At 40.8% G+C, this 22,376-nt stretch overlaps 1 protein-coding gene across 2 annotated transcripts in view; it reads right to left on the bottom strand.

Annotated features, from left to right (window-relative positions):
* The window catches only part of LOC126273040 (heterogeneous nuclear ribonucleoprotein L), a 172,188-nt gene that overhangs the window by 117,814 nt on the left and 31,998 nt on the right, over positions 1–22,376 (bottom strand). The gene's annotated exons all lie outside the window — the stretch shown is intronic.

The raw sequence follows: 22,376 nt of genomic DNA, 5'->3' as shown, positions 1-22,376 counted from the left end.
CCACACTGAAATGTGTGGTGGCCCCAGAATTTAAGAGGCAGAGGTTGAACTGAGTAAAGTTTCAAAGTCTCTGCCACAGCCAGTAAGCATGGTGCTACCCCATAAGGGGTTATGGGCATTAAAAATCCCCCTTAAGTCGCAAAGGTTTAGGGAGTTGATCAATCAGTGCAGCCAATGTGTTCAGGTGGAAGATATACGCTGCTGACAGTTATTTCCTGCATCATCCTTATCCTGACAGCCACAGCTTCAAGAGGGGTTTGAAGGGGCACAGGTTCACTGCATACCGAGTTAGAATAAACAAACTCCACTTAACACACTTATATTCGCCATGGTTCTTTTAATATGCCCTATAGCCGCAAAGGGCAGGGGTTCGCATTTCCAGGAACCCCATTTCCTGAAGGGCAATGCAGAAAGCAGGTGTGAATTTGAACAGTTGCTGTAGCTCAGCCAAGTGGTGGAAAAAACCGCCACAATTCCACTGGAGGATGACATTATCGTGAGACTCTGAGGGCCTTAAACACACAATGAGGCGTTCTACATCTCAGGGTCACCTGTTGCCACAGATTTATCTCTTTAACATCCATTGTGTCTGAAGGTCTGGCGAGATCTAGGTCCTCAGCAGAAGCCCGAATCTTCACCTCATCCTCAGAAACAGAGCTTGTAAGTAACGGTGGTGTGGGTGCTGACAATTCACTCTGTCTTGGGGGTCTTCTTTCTGTATTTCTTACGCTGATCCTTGGGTTTCTCTGGCTGGAAGGGCTTCACTGATTTAGTTTCTGGGACTGAGGATCATTAAGCCCTACACCCAGCTACTTTTTGGCACTTCAGCCCCTGGTAGGAGTCATCGTTCCCACTAGCAGAAAGGGAGTGACCCAAAGAACCCCTTCCTAGAGAAAGGTGCTGAAAAAGACTTACGTTCTCCAGCTGAGAGGTGCGGACTGGTGTCCCTGATGTTTGGGGGGACAGTGCTCCTGATATAGGTGGTGCGGGAGCAACAAGGAGGGAAGTGGCCCCCCACCATCAAGGGGGCAGGGGTAGTCTTCCGGCGCAGAGCCGACGAACTCGCGGAACTGATGGGGGCTACAACTGTTCTCGTAGCGGCAGCATAAGAGGTGGTCACTGACACAGGATGTAGGTGCTCAAATTTCCCCTTGGCCTCTGTGTAGGTCAGTCAGTCCAGGGTCTTTAATTCCACGATTTTACTTTCTCGCTGTAAAATTCTGCAGTCTGGTTAGCAAGGGGAAAGATGCTCTCTGCAGTTGACACACATGGGAGGTGGGGCGCACGGAGTATTGGGATGGGATGGACGTCAAGCTTCTCGACATGTGATGCTGGAAGTACAGCAGGAAGACATACGGCCGAAGTTCCAACACTTTAAGCACAGAGCTGAAAGAGGGATATATGGCTTGACATTCCAGCAGTAGACCATAACCCTGACCACCTCAGGTAATGTGTCACCCTCGAAGGCACAGGTGGCAACCTGATTGTCAGTCTGACCACAATGGACACGCCAGATGAAATGAACTGCTGATCGCTCTAAGTTAGCGCACAGCTCGTCGTAGGTCTGCAAAAGGTTCCTGTGAAATATAACACCATGGACCATATTTACGCTCTATGAGGCGTGATGGTAACAAACATCCCTCACCTTGTCACAAACGAGTAATGCCCGTGACTGTGCAGAGGATGCTGTTTTTACGAAGACTGACCCTGACTTAATTTTGGACAAGCCCTCCATCTCCCCAAACCTGTCCTCTAAATGATCTACAAAAAACTGAAGCTCCGAGACAAAGGAGTCCCCACAGCTCTCGCACACACACGAGGCACCAGTGCAAATAAGATTCGCTGCCACCCTTAGGCTGGTGTTCCTCCTATGGTGTGGCCAGGGAGGATCGTACTTCCTTGCATTGTACTGAGACTGAAAGTATGAGACTGCTGGTGTTTGATCACCAGCAAGTGAATATGTGGTACACTTCATCAAGCATCATCCGCTCTGATGCCACCCACTGCAACCAGGGGCCCTCCCCACAGGCAACACCCAGCCGCAGCAAAGGCCTCATAGCAGGATGGCCATTGCCAGGAGTCCCAATGCCCCAGGGTGATTGGCATCTACTTCGCATATGCGGGAGTTAACGGCACAGGCCTCAGCAGGGCAGTCCCTGTAGTCAGGGGCTACACGCAACAGGGTACATTGCAGCTCCACCACAACAGACTGGCTACCACACTGGATATGAGGTGTAAAGAATTCCGTGGTCATCATCAACACAGAAAATGACACTGCATAGTGTTTGGAGGTAAAGACACCTAGGAAGATGTCTACACTCAAGCGACGGAGGGTGAGCGGGACTGCAATGCCACAACGAGAAAGTGGGCTAAATATTTCAATGCACGAAGGATACTATGCACCATGTAAGGCGCCCTTCCAAATTGGCTCGCTCTTCGGGGAAAATTTCGAAAAATGGAGATCAAACGCTACAGGGGACCATCACAAAGGCCAAAAGGTGGGAGACTCCTTTTAGTCACCTCTTATGACAGACAGCAATACCTCGGTCCCATTCTAACCCCCGGACCCACAGGGGGAGACAGCAGATGAAGTCGTTTTATTTTTATGCCTGGTGGCGAAATTTTAACCATTCCGAAACCGGTTGCCAATAAAAGATTGTGGTTTTCTTAATTTTTTTCAAAATTTACTCTTACAGTTGCGTCTATTCCGTAAGAGCAGAGCCGGGTGGAGGGTCTGAATCAGAGGCTCAGACGGTTTTGCGACCGTGTTGGCTGCAGATTCCTTGACTTGCGCCATAGGGTGGTGGGGTTTCGGGTTCCGCTGAATAGGTCAGGAGTTCACTACACTCAGCTGGCGGCTACACGGGTAGCGGAGGCTGTGTGGCGTGGACTGGGCGGTTTTTTAGGTTAGAAGGCCTCGGGAAAGGGCGGGATGGGCTGCAATGTCAAAGGGTGCTTGGCAATTACAGGACGTGCTTGGATCAAGGAACAGTCGGGATTATAGTTGTAAACTGTTGTAGTTGCGCTGGAAAAGTCCCTGAGCTTCAAGCGCTAATAGAAAGCACAGAAGCTGATATCGTTATAGGTACAGAAAGCTGGCTAAAGCCTGAAATAAGTTCTGCAGAAATTTTTACGAAGTCTCAGACGGTGTTCAGGAAAGATAGATTAGGCAGAATTGGTGGTGGAGTGTTGGTGTCTGTCAGTAGTGGTTTATCTTGTAGTGAAGTCGAAGTAGATACTCTGTGCGAATTGGTGTGGGTGGAGGTTATACTTAACAGCCAAATTAAGTTAATAATTGGCTCCTTCTACCGACCCCCAGACTCCGATGATACAGTTGCGGAACAGTTCAGAGAAAGTTTGAGGCTCGTAACAAATAAATACCCCACTCATACGGTTATAGTTGGTGGGGACTTCAACCTACCCTCGGTATGTTGGCAAAAATACTTGTTCAAAACCGGTGGTAGGCAGAAAACGTCTTCCGAGATTGTCCTAAATGCATTCTCCGAAAATTATTTAGAGCAGTTAGTCCACGAACCCACGCGAATTGTAAATGGTTGCGAAAACACACTTGACCTCTTGGCCACAAACAATCCAGAGCTGATAGAGAGCATCATGACTGATACAGGGATTAGTGATCACAAGGTCATTGTAGCTAGGCTCAATACCATTTCTTCCAAATCCATCAGAAACAAACGCAAAATAATTTTATTTAAAAAAGCGGATAAAGTGCCACTAGAAGCCTTCCTAAAAGACAATTTCCATTCCTTCCGAACTGACTATGCGAATGTAGACGAGATGTGGCTCAAATTCAAAGATATAGTAGCAACAGCAATTGAGATATTCATACCTCATAAATTGGTAAGAGATGGAACGGATCCCCCGTGGTACACAAAAAAGGTCCGAACGCTGTTGCAGAGGCAACGGAAAAAGCATGCGAAGTTCAGAAGAACGCGAAATCCCGAAGATGGGCTAAAATTTACAGACGCGCGAAATTTGGCACGTACTTCGATGCGAGATGCCTGTAATAGGTTCCACAACGAAACATTGTCTCGAAATTTGGTAGAAAATCCGAAGAAATTCTGGTCGTATGTAAAGTACACAAGCGGCAAGACGCAGTCAATACCTTCGCTGCGCAGTGCCGATGGTACTGTTATCGACGACTGCGCCGCTAAAGCGGAGTTATTGAACGCAGTTTTCCGAAATTCCTTCACCAGGGAAGACGAATGGAATATTCCAGAATTTGAAACACGAACATCTGCTAGCATGAGTTTCTTAGAAGTAGATACCTTAGGGGTTGCGAAGCAACTCAAATCGCTTGATACGGGCAAGTCTTCAAGTCCAGATTGTATACCGATTAGGTTCCTTTCAGATTACGCTGATACTATAGCTCCCTACTTAGCACTCATATACAACCGCTCGCTCACCGATAGATCTGTACCTACAGATTGGAAAATTGCGCAGGTCGCACCAGTGTTCAAGAAGGGTAGTAGGAGTAATCCATTTAACTACAGACCTATATCATTGACGTCGGTTTGCAGTAGGGTTTTGGAGCATATACTGTATTCAAACATTATGAATCACCTCGAAGGGAACGATCTACTGACACGTAATCAGCATGGCTTCAGAAAACATCGCTCTTGTGCAACGCAGCTAGCTCTTTATTCGCACGAAGTAATGGCCGCTATCGACAGGGGATCACAAGTTGATTCCGTATTTCTAGATTTCCGGAAAGCTTTTGACACCGTTCCTCACAAGCGACTTCTAATCAAGCTGCGGAGCTATGGGGTATCGTCTCAGTTGTGCGACTGGATTCGTGATTTCCTGTCAGGAAGGTCGCAGTTTGTAGTAATAGACGGCAAATCATCGAGTAGAACTGAAGTGATATCAGGTGTTCCCAGGGAAGCGTCCTGGGACCTCTACTGTTCCTGATCTATATAAATGACCTGGGTGACAATCTGAGCAGTTCTCTTAGGTTGTTCGCAGATGATGCTGTAATTTACCGTCTAGTAAGGTCATCCGAAGACCAGTATCAGCTGCAAAGCGATTTAGAAAAGATTGCTGTATGGTGTGTCAGGTGGCAGTTGACGCTAAATAACGAAAAGTGTGAGATGATCCACATGAGTTCCAAAAGAAATCCGTTGGAATTCGATTACTCGATAAATAGTACAATTCTCAAGGCTGTCAATTCAACTAAGTACCTGGGTGTTAAAATTACAAACAACTTCAGTTGGAAGGACCACATAGATAATATTGTCGGGAAGGCGAGCCAAAGGTTGCGTTTCATTGGCAGGACACTTAGAAGATGCAACAAGTCCACTAAAGAGACAGCTTACACTACACTCGTTCGTCCTGTTAGAATATTGCTGCGCGGTGTGGGATCCTTACCAGGTGGGATTGACGGAGGACATCGAGAGGGTGCAAAGAAGGGCAGCTCGCTTTGTATTATCGCGTTATAGGGGAGAGAGTGTGGCAGATATGATACACGAGTTGGGATGGAAGTCATTACAGCATAGACGTTTTTCGTCGCGGCGAGACCTTTTTACGAAATTTCAGTCACCAACTTTCTCTTCCGAATGTGAAAATATTTTGTTGAGCCCAACCTACATAGGTAGGAATGATCATCAAAATAAAATAAGAGAAATCAGAGCTCGAACAGAAAGGTTTAGGTGTTCGTTTTTCCCGCTCGCTGTTCGGGAGTGGAATAGTAGAGAGATAGTATGATTGTGGTTCGATGAACCCTCTGCCAAGCACTTAAATGTGAATTGCAGAGTAGTCATGTAGATGTAGAGCAATTCCTTTTGCGTTTCTCTCTTGTGTGCTTGGCATAGTTTCCATAGTCTTCTGCTGTTAAATGGGGGTTTATGGTTCCATCAGAACAGACGAGTTAGCCCTTTGCTTTGTAGTTTTCTTGTGTATCCTCTGCAGCTTTTTGTCGTGAAATTTTTCATGTTTACATTCCAGGTAAAAGACAATCCCACATTTCTTTCAGATGACATCTTACTCCCTCTTAACCACTGACTAGTATTTGACTAAGCCAGTTAGATTTTGAAAGCAAGAAGTTGCTGAACAGGTCTTCCTATCTTGTGCAATGTGAGGAATTGGAAGTGTCCCTATAACATCCAACTGGTCATTTACAACATATGATAGATTAGGTGTCTGACGGATTGTTTGAGTGGGAGATTGCAGCACAAGACAAACAATAGTATTGTGGGTCCGCCTTGATGTGAAACACAATTTTTATTATTCTGTTTCTTAAGGAAAGAAAGCAGGAGCTGCAATAGTTTAGGACCCCTTGCTCCCATTTACATACTCAGAAGAGTTTTGAGTCCTTTTAAGGAATTGTAATTCGTGTAGAAATCAGACACACAGTATATACGCAGACAAGGAAAGTTACCTTGCACAGATATGGTTTTATACAGCAGCATAAAATTTCTCAGTGTAAAATTTTTAATACCGACAAATTTCTGACCTCCTGGGCTTGAAATTATTTTAAATGCTTCATCATCAAAGAGTTGATTTTTAAATGAGAGCAAACACTCTGTGTATGAGAATGTATGATGAATTTCTTAAAACAGTTAATCTTGCATACAAGGAAAATTAGTATGCAGGGAGGGGGGGGGGGGGGGGGGGAGGGGGGGAGAAAAGATCACCACACTTTTCGAACCACAAGTCGCAATATTTTCCCGCGACCTGTTAGTCAGCAGTTGCCAGAGAGCACCAGATAAGAGGCATCACTGTGGTTGCGCAGCTACAGTGACATAGGAAGCCCATATATATGTACATGTAAAACATTAAAAGACCTTCCACACATTAGGTCAAAAAAGAAACAATACATCAGAAGATACTCAGAGCGTCAGAATTTCGTGAACCATACTAAAATGCCTTGTTCGCCATAAACCGCACATTCGTATATAAGGATTCCCAATGACGTAGGCCTCGGCCTGCTATTAAGCTTTTCAGTGTGGTTTTCAGGACGTAAATTTTCTTGGAGTATCAGTACTGTATTATCTCAGTTTGGTTCTTTATTATGGCATAATTCCATACGTGCTAGAAGATGAAAGCATGCACTTGAAATGCAGTGAAAGTTGAAAAACTAGCCAACAGAGTGGAATTCGTATCTAATAAATCTACTGCCTCAGCAGGAAAGCTTAAAAAAGCCAAATTTCTTTAGCGAACTGACAAAAGTAACTTCATTGTTCTGCAAAGTGATTAATGCTCGACTGTCAGAAAGGTGGAAATAAAATAAAATCGGACTATTAACACATTTTAGCCTTCCGTAATTATGTGAATGTATTATAATTCACTTGATAGCTCCCAGTCACAGAAATCTGTCTTGTTTTAATTTGATGTGAGAGCAGTAATTGAAGACAAAAAAGAAATATCAATAAATGAAACCACGGGTCACGTGGAGACTACCCCCTCCACTACCAGGTGTAGTATTATGAAATGAGAGTTGTTTTTGTAAAAATCAAACACTAATTTTGAAGTGAAAAGTAAAAACCATTTTATTCAAAGCACTGACCATTGCTTTCAATACACTTTGACCACCTTTCTGGCAATTTGTGGACACCATGCCAATAAAAATATTCGTCTTTCGAACCAAAACAATCAGACACCCAATTTTCGACTTCTTCATATGAATCTAAGTGTTTTTCAGCCAATGTTTGTCCCACTGATGAAACCAAGTGGCAGTCGGAAGGGGCCAAGTTTGGTGAGTACGGCAGGTGGGGTACCAGCTCCCAGCCAAGTGTTTTCATTGTATCCTGAACCAGTTTTGCTTTGTGTGCAGGTGCACTGTCATGTAAAAAAATTAGTTTGCCATGCCTTCTGGCCCATGATGGTCTTTTTTCGATCAATGCATAGTTCAAATTGATCATTTGTTGTCTGTAGTGATTAGTATTCAGTTTCATCAGGTTTTAAAAGCTCTTGATACACCACACCTTTCTGATCCCACCAAACACAGAGCATTGTCTTCTTGCCGAATCTATCTGGTTTTGCAGTCTATATTTATAGTTGTCCCAGATTAACCCACGATTTTTCCCATTTAGGATTCTTAAAATAAATCCATTTTTTCATCACCAGTAACAATTCAATGCAAAACTGATTTCCTTTCATGTTTTCGAAGCAAAATTTGACAAATGCTTTTTCAGTTGAAACCATCTGTCATTCATTCAATTTATGCGGCACCCATTTTCCACACTTTTGGATCTTTCCCATAGCTTTCAAACGGTCAGAAATTGTCTGTTGTGTAACATTTAGCATTGCTGCCATTTGCTTCTGATAGAGCATCACCACCCTATGTCTCAACAAGCATTCAATGTGACTCTGCAGCATTTCTTTTTTTTTTTCAAATGAAAACAAAAAAATTAATGCTTTCCACAAATGCTCACTTTCTGGTACAAAATTCGACATTGTTAACACGATGAAAACATATGATGTTTATTGCATTACTTGATGTACACTAAATGTCTTTGACAGATGTCATACCAACCAAACAAAAATAATATTTAAGGCTCGTTCACAAACACATGTTCCTACCGACATTTCTATCTTAACACTGATTTCATACCAGCACACCTGGTATAACTGACTTCTCTGCGCATCAAAACCACAAAAATTAAAAAAGACTTCTCAAAAATAAGTTCCATTCTGTAGCGCACATCTTTCTGAAGAGTGATACATAAAACATATCTTCAACAAAATTTAAGATGTTATTTGGTCTTAAATGTCCCCAAGTGCAGTGCCACACCTCTTCAAACAACATTCTTACAACACACGTCACTGTTTCGCTCTGTGGAATTTGAAGGTCTATATTTTGTAATGGAAGCAATGAAACTATTTCAGGAATGTGGAAATTAAAATGTCCAGTAGTGCCTGTCCTGCTCCCAGTCTGTCAGTTTGACATCCCACCCCTCTAAAAAAATAAAAAAAAAAATAATTCGCAATTAATACTGGATGGGATTATTTGTAACCGGGGGAACCAGAACTATTCAGAAAAATCAGGACTCTTTATTGCCTATTAGCTAATAACTTGCTCTTCAGTGTGACATGAAATTAAATATAGGATACCTAAAACCAGTAAAGACAGGAGACAGGCAAGACTGTACACATTTCTTCAATCCTTAGATCCTTGCAATTTTTCTAATCTAACTACAGCTTTAGATGGTGAGGTTTCATTTCTGCAAAAGAACTAGTACCTCAAAGTTTGTCAAACATTTTGCTACATGAAAAATGTTGTCTAATATTTTAAAAGCTGTTAATTCAAATAGTAAGACTGGTGTGGTTCCTTGGTCTGACTATGACCATTTTGTCACTGTGTCCTGGATAAAACAAAATAGGCCTTTCTAATACTGCAGCAATTATAACATACACCAAAAAGCGAGACTTTCGGCAATAATAATCATTTTTATAGTACAATATAATTCACGAAGTACCAACACGAAACGCCAATTGCACTACTACAATAAAAAAGCTTCGTGTTAGGAAATAGTTTCACATTTCATTCATATCCTCTAGTTTCTCATGCACGAGATCGAAAAGTAATAAAAAGAAATTTTTGTATAAATTTGGAATCTTCACATTTTTCCATAATTTGTATGATGTCCCTGTTTCTTCTCCTTCCTAGTTCTAACAAACAATCTTATCACTAGTTCTGTAACTATTCCTACTACTGCCAAAACTCATTCTCCATTTAACTTCACTAAGCCTGCCACAATCACCGGTTTAGTTATCCAGCGATCAGTCTCTGGTTAGGCATTATCACATGTTCGTACAATGCATTTTCCGCACTACTCCCAGAATAGAACTTAAGTAGCTGCTAGCCGGGGCCTACAACTGACCCTGTCTGATGTAGCGATCTGGTCAAACATTTTCTGTCAGAATTCACTTTGTTGGGTACACCGAGAAGATCGGAATCTTTCTTACCTGTTTTCCCTCTTAGTCATTTATTTCCACTCTGGTAGTCTGAATCTATGAATTTCGATAGTAATTGTAACAACGCTGAACACTTGCAAACTGAACAACCACATGAACAAGCAGCAGTTGGCTTTCACTGGTTCGGCTTTATTCCGCTCAGCTCATGTAGCCCCGTCCCATTTTGTTTGCAGTAAAGTTCATGACTAGATGTGACTAGGATTCCCCTGGCTGTGACATCAAGTGTACCATGCACGCATTCAAAAATCAACTTATGATTCATTCGGAAATCAGAATGTGTTCAGGAAACGGTCAAAACCAGCAGAGGCGCATTTCAAAATCATACAAATAATCGATAAGACAAACTTGTGCTGGATGCTAGGTGCTTTGTAAAATAAGGTTTTCCTGAAGAATATGAACTGGCCCCTTCTCCTGAAACTGTCACCTAGTTCAGATATCCCGGTTTGCAGCCACCCCTTCCCCCTCCTCTCGATCCGGGCCTGCTGCGCACGCGTAAATTGGCTCCAGTAAAATTTTTCCAGGTACCCCGTATGCCTGGTTGCTGCTACTGCTGCCTACACAGCCAACAGCCACATTTCTGTAGCCAGAAGCGGGATAAGGTATTACTCATACGCGACTAAACTGCGTGTGTACATGAGCCCGTTCATACACTGCTTAAATGAATCTTATGTACACAGTTATGACGTCATGCTCATCGGAGGCAATTTGTTGTTATGAAACATTGCGTAGTCTTCCTAAAACCTTTAACACATTTTGCTGCTGGCAGACACTTGTACGTGCACTGTGTTTTTTATATGGCGCATTTCCTTTGCAATTTAAGTTTTATTTTCGTTTTTTCTCTCTTTCATGTTTTAATGCTGCAGTATTATTCTGCAGTAGCAGGATACAGTAATATCCTTTGTTAAATTACTCGTTCTAATCAATCAAAATTAAGAAAATTTAACTGACAACTAAAACGAAGAATTTCTGCAAATCTAAAAAATTTCCCAGGTTCTTTCCAGATCTCCCAGTTGTCCCGGGTTGTATACACCGTGAAAATACAACACGTTTTGGAAAGATCATGTTGCGTGCTAACATGTACACTGCATGTTTTCATATTATGAAAGTACAAACACGAATGGCAGCAATTACAGCACTTTAACTTTCTAAGTGCTGAAAGAGAGCGCGGAGCGTTTTTATTAGCCAATCACAGCTGTGATTCGCCAGCCACTGACAGCAGATATTCAGAGCATAGGACTTATGTCGTCAGCCAACAGCAATATCGCTGTTAATTAGTGCAAGCACACAAACAAGAAAAATTAATGACTTAATTAACATTCACTGTAGCTACATGACAAGCAAACTTTTGCCTATGATACTGGCCGCCAAATTTTTTTTTTTTTTCCGAGGGTGTAGTTAGGCAGTATTCAAACAGCACACCTTAAATTATAGCAGCAGTTTCTGAAGAGTAAAATTATAAATTTCACTGTTGTGAGCTGAACATTTTGTGGGTTACCTAACCGAATAAATGTTACATATGAAGTCAGTTACACGTGAAATTGCACATTTTTAGGATTAATTGCACTTTTTGCCTTCATTATTGCATAATTTGCAATCTGTGCAAGAACAAAATAAATACGAAAAACTAACCTTGACGATTTGTCTTTCTTTACGACTTTAAGGCATATCAAACACAAATATGAAGTTTAAAATAATGACAAACGGTTGGTCTTCTGGGCCTCAATTTCTTCTAAGCTGGCCCTCACCCAAATTCTGAGTCACTCTCTCCATGATTTCCGGAATTCCTCGCCTTGCTCACAAGTAACACAATCCATCCTGCATAAAAAGAAATTTACGTTGAAAGTTATGTAATGCTTTTCAAACCACCAATCTTAATATTTTCCCGTGATCTGTTATGAATGTAAGTTGTGCAGTCACGTTCATCGTCCTTAAGCCTTGAAACATTTCGCTGTCGGCACAAGCTACTTGTGCACAAGCGTTTGCACGCAGCAAAATGTGTTGAACGCTTTAGGACGAAGACTGCAATATTTCGCAACAAACTGCTTTCGATGAGTGTGACGTCACAACGAGTGACGGGTCGCAGCAAGGCGTCGCATGGGCGACTAATGGCTTCGTAGATCGCAGCTGTATGGACAACTCCCAGTAATCAGTTGCTTACCGCGTGGAAACCCCAGACAATCTGTTGGATCCACGCAATATGGCTGCCTGGCCTGTCAGCAGAGGTTTGTGGTAATATGGCAGCAACTCGTTTATTTATTAAGCGTGGTTGTGCTGTTTTGTTTCGCTTTGCCCACGATGAGTGAGAAATTTACGTTAGAATTTGAAGTTATTCATAAACTACTCTTGGAAGTGAGTGGAAGCCGAAGTTGCCAATTGTAATAAGTAACACAAAATACATCCTCCAATATTGCAGAGATTAGCATTTTGAAGTTGTTCTATAGGATTAGAACTGATCTGAAGTTTAGTCGTGATAAAATTAACTCCCTTTTGCGATTTTAAGTTATGATACAGAGACCGGATTACACGCATTTGCATGTTGCATATGCATTTGCGTATTTGGATTCTTTTCACCGGTTATTGCATATTTTAACTAAAAATTTGGTTTGATGCATATTTTTGCTCTATGTTTACAATATTTTAAAAATTTAGACCTGCAGTCCCTAACTCCATCTAGTTTTGATGTGTCTCAGACTGACCGCGCCCGGAACTGCGTGCAATCGCTAACCGAGCGGCCACTGCCTAGCAAAATCATTACTCAAAAGGAACATGCTCTGCTGCACCCACGCCCCCGGTTTATCCCCTCCGCTGTCATACTGTAGTCGTCGGCAACAAATTAAACTTTTAGTCGCACGTCCATTGTTTCAGTTTACCTTTCTATTTACTTTTACACAGTTGAACCTGTTTACGACGTGTAGTGTGTAATGTGTTGACGTCATGGCGCGGGGGGGAAATAAATAAATAAATGGCGTAGTAGATATCTTACTATCCTGGAACATATACATTTGACAGACTTTTTTTATACTTTGGAGTTTGTGAGAAAAAAAAACGTTTCGTGTAAAAAGAAATTTCAAACAGACCAGCATGTCAAGCCAATTGTAGCACGGATTTGTCTGAAGGCAACCAAAAAAGAATGTCTGTTTAACATGGATCTACGTAAAGCATTCAATGCAAGCAATATTTCTCTTCATAAACTTACAAACCATATCCTCAAAGGCTCCCTGCACAAATATTGCTTAAGAAGTACCAGATGACTCAACACTGCGCGAAACTACATACCGACAATTTACGTAATATGAAATGAACTGAAGGACAGCATTATCTGGATATCAGTTGAAATTATAGACACTTGTGGCCGTTACACTGCAAATTTAATTGTTGGTGCTTTAAAAGAGCCTTCTTCCCACTTAGCAGCCTGCAAAGAACATATCATTCTACGATCGCCAGATTTGGAAAGAGGTTATTTGGAAAATATTTTCGGAACCTTCTGCAGATAAAAGGGGGTTGTGTATTTCAGATGCTGTTCCCTACATAACCTACGCAGGAAAAGACCGAGTATTTTATTCCAATTTGATACATGCGACGTGCTTTGCTCATTGAGTAAACTGCCTTGCTGAAGAAGTACGTTCCACGTTTGTGAATGCAAACAGACTGATTTCATCCACAGCAAAAGTGTTTCTAAAGGCTCCAGCTCGCATCAAGACCTAAAAACAAAAATTACCAAATGTGCCTTTACCTCCAGAATCAGTGGTAACTCGTTGGGTTCATGGGTCGAAGCTGTGTTTTACAATGAAAACATTTCAAGGGCATTGCAGGGGTAGTAAATGACATAATGCAGAGGCTTTGGCAGTTTGCCAGTGCAAGGAAGCTTTTAATGATTCCAGTATTAAACATTGCTGTGATTAGCACACATTTTCCCATATAACTAAGTATTAAAGAGCTTCGAACTGAAGGTTTGGCATTAAATGAATATTCAGTTACTGGATAAAATTGTTCAAGTGAACTACTCGTCTGAGGTATTAACAAGAAAACTTAAAAATATCTCGCTTTTTAGCAACTCTATACACTATTTGTCCAAAAATGTTTCCACCTGTTTCCTCAAGTTACTTTTTGACTGATGGGATTGTTTGTAAACAGTGTGCTATATGAAAGTAGCTTTTGTTTAGTTATTTCTTATTTAGTGCTTCATTCTTCGCAGTGAAAATGATTACAGCTAAAGCAAAAGTGTTTAAAAAGTGCTTAAACTAAGAAAAGAAATGGTGATTCATTAGCAAAGCAAAGCAGTTGTTCTACGTCACTGTTGGAAAATGTGAGTCCACTTACTACTGATTTCCCCAACGAACTTGCTCCAAATGAAAACAGAGATTCTCATAAAAAAACTAAGATTTGGAAAGAAATATGATTTAGCACTTGTTAAAGGGAAAGAAGTTTTTGAATTGATTGATAGAAGTATATTGTGCAAAGCTCTTGAAAACTGTGTGCTGCAAAAAATGTCAAGGAAACATTTCTCTAAAAGTAGAATACCATGTTCGCCTGGCTGCCTAGTTTATTTTAATATGCAGTGTTTGTAAATACAGATGTAAGATTCCAAGTTCTGTTTCAGTAACAGTAAATTATGGATACAATAAAACTGATTAATTGTGAGCAATTGGTACAGGCAAAGCAGCTGGTGATATGCTATGTGGTGTTCTAAATCTTCTAAGTGTAGCTTCAAAGTTTGATGCCGACAACTATGTACTAGGATCTGCAGTTGAAGATGTAGCACAGAAGTCAATGCACGTAGCAGTGAAAGAAAATGATGGCAGTTGTGACCTCTCAGTAACTTGATGGCATGTGGCAATAAACAGGTCACAAATCCAATAATGGTGTTGGAGCAGCAACTAATGTTGACTGTGGCAAGGTTATTGATTTTGCAATAATGTCTAAATACTGTAGATGCATAGACAGGCTGAAAAACGAAATACTGATGAATGTTGCTAATTATTATGGTGGTGGTGGTGGTGGTGGTGGTGGTGGTGGTGGTGATGGTGGCATAGAAAGGGGGGGGGGGGTTGGAAACAATTGTACATTGCTTTTCAGAGTGGTATAATGTTCACTACATTAAGTATCTGGGAGATGGCAACTAAAGCATTCAAAGAAGTTCGGAAAGCAAACCATATGAGAACAGTGTAAATATAAGCAAACTTCAATGTATAGGGTATTTGCAGAAGAGACTGGGTGCCAGGCTGAGGTTAAATTCAGTTATGAAAGGGAAAAAACTAGGTGATGGGAAAACCTTGCATGGCAAAGGAAGACATTCCTTAAGAGACCACATACAGAATTTCTATGGCCTTCCAATCAGGCAAAATACAGGGAATCTTTAAGAAATGGTGAAAGCTATTGGGCTTTGTATTTCCACACTGGATCCACAGATGAGCATCCAGAACATGGTTTGTGCCCTGTAGGTGAAAAGAGCTGGTGTAAATATAATAGGGGACTAACAACTGGAGAGAAATACATTCACCACCACAGTCTACCATTAGCCATAACAAGAAATAAAGCCCATTTTCAGAGATCTGGCTGACAGAGGTCTAATGAAATGTCTTCATGGAAAAACATAGAACCCCAACAAGTGCATGAATATTGTGACATGGCATCGTCTCCCAGAAACAGTGATTGTCTGAATTAATACATTACATTTTGGTGTGTATGATGCTATGGCACCCTTCAATCTTGGGACTATAACTAAATGCCAGGTCCTTCAAAACTTGGGTTTCCATGTTGGTTCCCATACAGTGCATGGTAAGTTGACTTTAGATCAGCACTCACTAAGGCATGCAGCTTTACTGTACGGTTAAATGATGGTGTCCTCTTGGGTAAAATATTCCGGAGGTAAAATAGTCCCCCATTCAGATCTCCGTGCGAAGACTACTCAAGAGGATGTCCGTTATCAGGAGAGAGAAAACTGGTGTTCTACGGATCGGAGTGTGGAATGTCAGATCCCTTAATCCGGCAGGTAGGTTAGAAAATTTAAAAAGGGAAATGGATGGGTTAAAGTGAGATAGTGGGAATTCGTGAAGTTTGGTGGCGGAAGGAACAAGACTTTTGGCCAGGTGAATACAGGGTTATAAATACAAAATCGAATAGGGGTAATGTAGGTGTAGGTTTAATAATGAATAGGAAAATAGGAATGCGGGTAAGCTGCTACAAACAGCATAGTGAACGCATTATTGTGGAAAGATAAGACACGAAGCCCACACCTACTACAATAGTACAAGTTTATATGCCAACTAGCTCTGCAGATGAAGAAATTGATGAAATGTATGAAGAGATAAAAGAAATTATTCAGGTAGTGAAGGGAGACGAAAATTTAATAGTCATGGGTGACGAATTTGACAGTAGGAAAAGGCAGAGAAGGAAACATAGTAGGTGAATATACATTAGGGCTAAAAAATGAAAGAGGAAGCCATCTGGTAGAATTTTGCACAGAGCAAAAAATCATAGCTAACACTTGGTTCAAGAATCATAAAAGAAGGCTGTATACATGGAAGAAGCCTGGAGATACTGACAGGTTTCAGATAGATTATATAATGGTACGACAGAGATTTAGGAAGCAGGTTTTAAATTGTAAGACATTTCCAGGGGCAGATGTGGACAGACCGAAATCTATTGGTTATGAACTGTAAATTAAAACTGAAGAAACTGCAAAAAGGTGGGAATTTAAGGGGATGGGACCTGGATAAACTGACTAAACCAGGGGTTGTACAGAGTTTCAGGGAGAGCATAAGGGAACAATTGACAGTAATGGGGGAAAGAAATACAGTAGCAGAAGAATGAGTAGCTTTGAGGGGTGAAGTAGTGAAGGCAGCAGAGGATCAAGTAGGTAAAAGGACGACGGCTAGTAGAAATCCTTGGGTAACAGAAAGAATATTGAATTTAATTGACTAAAGGAGAAAATATAAAATGCAGTAAATGAAGCAGGCAAAAAGAAATCCAAACATCTCAAAAATGATATAGACAGGAAGTGCAAAATGGCTGAGCAGGGATGGCTAGAGGACAAATGTAAGGATGTAGAGGCTTATCTCACTAGGGGTAAGATAGATACTGCCTACAGGAAAATTAAAGAGACCTTTGGAGAAAGGAGAACCACTTGCACGAATATCAAGACCTTAGATGGAAACCCAGTTCTAAGCAAAGAAGGGAAGACAGAAAGGTGGAAGGAGTATATAGAGGGTCTATACAAGGGTGATGTACTTGAGGACAATATTATGGAAATGGAAGAGGATGTAGATGTAGATGTAGATGAAATGGGAGATATGATACTGCGTGAAGAGTTTTGACAGAGCACTGAAAGACCTTGGGAGAGCCAGTTTTGACAAAACTCTACCATCTGGTGAGCAAGATGTATGAGACAGGTGGAATGCCGTCAGACTGCAAGAAGAATATAATAATTCCAATCCCAAAGAAAGCAGGTGTTGACAGATGTGAAAATTACCAAACCATCAGTTTAATAAGCCACAGCTGCAAAATACTAACACGAATTCTTTACAGGTGAATGGAAAAACTAGTAGAAGCCGACCTCGGGGAAGATCAGTTTGGAACACGTCAGGCAATACTGACCTTACGCCTGATCTTAGAAGAAAGATTCAGGAAAGGCAAACCTAAGTTTCTAGCATTTGTAGACTTGGCGAAAACTTTTGACAATGTTGACTGGAATAGTCTCTTTCAAATTCTAAAGATGACGGGTAAAATACAGGGAGCGAAAGGCTATTTACAATTTGTACAGAAACCAGATCGCAGTTATAAGAGTCGAGGGGTATGAACGGGCAACAGTGGTTGGGAAGGGAGTGAGACAGAGTCATAGCCTCTCCCCGATGTTATTCAATCTGTATATTGAGCAAGCAATAAAGGAAACAGAAGAAAAGTTCCGAGTAGGTATTAAAATCCATGGAGAAGAAATAAAAACGTTGAGGTTCGCCGTTGACATTGTAATTCTGTCAGAGACAGCAAAGGACTTGGAAGAGCAGTTGAACGGAATGGTTAGTGTCTTGAAAGGAGGATATAAGATTAACATCAACAAAAGCAAAACGAGGATAATGGAATGTAGTCAAATTAAGTCAGGTGATGCTGAGGGAATTAGATTAGGAAATGAGACACTTAAAGTAGTAAAGGAGTTTTGCTACTTGGGGAGCAAAATAACTGATGATGGTCGAAGTAGAGAGGATATAGAATGTAGGCTGGCAATGGCAAGGAAAGCGTTTCTGAAGAAGAGGAATTTGTTGACATCGAGTATAGATTTAAGTGTCAGGAAGACATTTCTGAAAGTATCTGTATGGAGTGGAGCCATGTATGTAAGTGAAACATGGACGATAAATAGCTTAGACAAGAAGAGAATAGAAGCTTTCGAAATGTGGTGCTACAGAAGAATGCTGAAGAATAGATGGGTATATTACATAACTAATGAGGAGGTATTGAATAGAATTGGGGAGAATAAGTGTTTGTGGCACAACTTGACAAGCAGAAGGGACATGTTCTGAGGCATCAAGGGATCACCGTTTTAGTATTGGAGGGCAGCGTGGAGGGTAAAAATCATAGAGGGAGATTAAGAGATGAATACACTAAGCAATTCAGAAGGATGTAGGCTGCAGTAGGTACTGGGAGATGAAGCTTGCACAAGATAGAGTAGCATTGAGAGTTGCTTCAAACCAGTCTCAGGACTGAAGACTACAACAACACTAAGGCATGCTGACAATATAATCAAGACCAGGCTTTTCCAAGAATTACACCCGGCGGGGCGCGACCGCAATGTTGCAATTGCAGTGTAGTTTAGCGCCCCCGTCCACACCGTGTGTCACTAAGGACGGAAGGGGGGGGGGGGGGGGGGGGGGGGGCGCGAGAGAGAGAGAGAGAGAGAGAGAGAGAGAGAGAGAGAGAGAGAGAGAGAGACTGTCAGGTCCAATGTAAACAAAATGACAGAGGAAGAGCACCTCTGTAAAAGAAGTCTGAGTGATAAAACAAACCATTTACTGTTTCGGTAACAACTTGTGTCCATTACTACGCAAAGCTTTAGAAAACAATGTCCAAAACAAGAATCTAACAACAACTTAATAGTATTCTGATCCACAGGTTGATTGTATTGGTACTGCATATGCACACTCGTCATAGGTAGTTCTCGTCATTAACTTCTGAAAAATAAATTAGTTTCTTAAACGAACTGGAGTCATGAATATTCTATTTTAGAAATAATTTTATGTAAGGGATATAGAGTCATTCTTACTGTTAGTAGCTACAAGTAAATATTTTTGTTATACTTCGTGCTACAGCTTTTTGTATCACTTTTCAGAATTTAAAAATCTGTATCTTTAGTTTGTTTCATACGTAATAATTTTAACTGACCAAGTATGAAAACTTACTAAAAATAGAATTAATGTTATAAAGATCTAATTCTTACGGTCAACACTGTTTAAGACATTTAACATTTTACACATTTTTCTTTTTCAAGGACAGGTTTCTGTCTGGGTTTGGTACAACATTCCGTTAGACTGCTGATGTCAAAGAATTAGTCAAATTTCTATCGCCAAGTAATAAACGGTTCTTAGTTTTAGCAAGCTTTAAGACAGAAAAAAGACACTCACAAATATACATGGAATCAAAGATTGAGACAACTTTGGCCGCGTGCTTGTGCAAAAAGAGGATATTTCTCTCATTACGTGCTGTCCGAATACTTCTGCGACAGTGTATATTGTGCAAATGCGTGCAGTTAAATTACAAGATTAACGAACAAAAAGTAATTAAGGGCTAATAAACAAAACTAATTGTACTGGCAGACTGGTAAGATTTGCACAACTATTTTGGCCCCCGTGAAAAATTTAATATATTCTGTAAAGTAACTTATATTTCCCAGGAAAAGCGTTTCAAAACAAGATTAGTAAATAATAATTCTCATTTATTTTAAATTTTTGTTTTGCAGCTATTCCTTGGGATAAGGTAATCAATGGCAGCTGCTGAACACAGCAGTTCATTTGAAATTGAAACGTCTCAGAAGTACTTCAACTAGAGCTGATTGACCTGCAGTGCGATATCCGCCTGAAGGACCACTTACTGATTTGTAAAACTTGGGATGATTTTTACAGCTGTCTCGCACCAATTATTTTACTTATCAAATCGCTCCTGTGTGAGGGTGTCAAAGGAGAGTGACCGATTACAGGAGACATCGCTTTCGACAAATCGCTGCGATCTGTAGCTCGTGTACGCGGTCGTTAACTGGGTGCCTATTCTGTACCTTTCCGCCACTCTGCCGATCGTTTCGGTACTCAAAGTGCACCGAACAGTTTAGTACTCTAATTAGAGCCCCTGCATTATTCAGTATGCATTTCAGAATCGATATCGTAGGAGTCTAGATAACTGAAGCGCTGTTGTCGGTTCGCGTCGCACAAGCCAATCAAAAGCTAACAGCCGCATATCCGTGCATGCGCACAGCACCACAAATACAAAGCGGATAGCAGACGACAAGCACGCTATTCTTCGAAATACCGAAAATTGTGCTTACGTTGCCATAACACGACACCGTATTCCATCGAGCTGATGTGCCCGCCTTCATTGCTCTTTCCGCCTCCTTAACAGGATCAGGGACAGTATATCCATTTCCACGATTCTCAGCTGAAATTCTTAGAATTTTGTAGTATCTCTAACTGCATGTTTCCATGTATGCATACAAACGATAGCTTATTTGACTGTATTCTGCAGATTGTCGTAAATGCCGCATTATGTTATTTTATTCTCATTCACAATGGCATCGTGTTTTGGATTTTTAAGTTTCGGAAAATGAGTTAGGAATAGTGTGCAGTACCACATTGTACTAATACATCTATAAAACATTCGAAAAATTGATTCAGAGAGTTTGAAAGAGAAGATAAACACAATGTGCTGCTCCTGCTCCTAGAGATCCATACAATTAAGTAGCCCACTTCCCTGTATGATAGGTCACAGATTTGGGTCTTAAAAACAAAATTGAAAAAACGCATTTTCAACATCTGCTGCAGTTCGTCAGGGTCTTAAAAACAAAATTGGAAAAATGTATTTTCGAGAGCTGCTGCAGTTCAAAGTTTATAACATGTGTCTTATGAATGAAAATGTTTCGTAAATGGTGCTACAGTCTAAAAGTATTACGGCGGTGATCTTTCATCTCTGTCTACTGTTGTTGAGGATTCGATCGCAGATAAATACTCGTGACAAGCAAGATTACGAAAAAGGCTGCTGCTATGGATTCCTGTCTAACCGCATACTCTGAAATCGCTACATATTCGGAGAAATGGTGTATTATTTCTGAAAGAAAAAATATAAACATCACTGTTGGTTGTTCACTCTCAGCAATTTCATCCCCAGTGATTTCATATTTAGTTTTTTAAACACAGGAATCATGAAATCATTACGGAGGAAGTATGCTCTTACATGTTAGTAATAACGAATATTGCACGAATAACAATGTCCCAGAAATTGTTTTTTGTACCCATCCGTGGGGGAACCCGTGTCCTTTCATATCACATTCCCGCGCTTTAACCACTTGGCCACACCAAATAGAAACAGCGCTAAATTCTTTTACTTTTGCGTACAGGAACGTAGGCTGACTTTGTTGCCAAATGGTGCTGCAGAAGTCATAAATACATAATAGTTTGGAAGGTTTCCAAAATCATGCTTCACATAATTGCTTTTCATTGTTACTTGAAAGTTGTAAAGTTTCGATAATTACGAACTAAACCATTTGTGGGGAAAAGTACACAAAGTCACTAGCAACGTCAGTTCACACTCATGTAATATACATAAGCAGAACCGATGTCTTGATATTTAATGATCTTTAAACTCTTATTTGCATAAAAATAACATTTTTAAGCCTACTGAATAGGATATTTAGCTAAAGAACCAAAAATGACTGCCGAGACTAACCTACTACACCAATCAGTATGAACGATACAGAATTGAGCCCCTGGTCGGGGAAAATATTGCTCACTGTGGTTTGAGAAGAGTTACTTTCAAAATTAATTTAGTTTACAAAGATGAATTATGTTACTTGTTAGACTGTGTGATGAACTACTTAAATCACTAAGCGTCCGACTGATTCGAAACTTCGTATTTTGAGGACCACCCCCACACAAAAATTTCGGACCTGCCATTATTTAAAATCTGTAATTTGTGTTTGAAATATTTTGAAGAGTAGATATTAATCTAATCATATGAAATGACATATGCCACCAACACACAGGTGGATGTGGGTGCTTCTACAGTCTGTTCAATATTATTCTAGATTTGGTGGTGGAGTGAGGTTTACAAGGAAGGCATGACACTTTCAGCCAATCGCAAGAGATCTGTAGAAGCAGCAATCGCACACAGTTGGCTTACCTTCCATACTGCAATACAACTTTCAGCATCCATAGGCTGCAGTTTCAGGTGCCTTGTTGATCTTTTGACTG

The sequence above is a fragment of the Schistocerca gregaria genome, chromosome 5 (genome assembly GCF_023897955.1).
Source record: "Schistocerca gregaria isolate iqSchGreg1 chromosome 5, iqSchGreg1.2, whole genome shotgun sequence".
Taxonomy (NCBI): Eukaryota; Metazoa; Arthropoda; class Insecta; order Orthoptera; family Acrididae; genus Schistocerca; species Schistocerca gregaria.
Note: the sequence above shows the minus strand (reverse complement) of the source record. Positions and strands in the feature narration are given on the sequence as shown.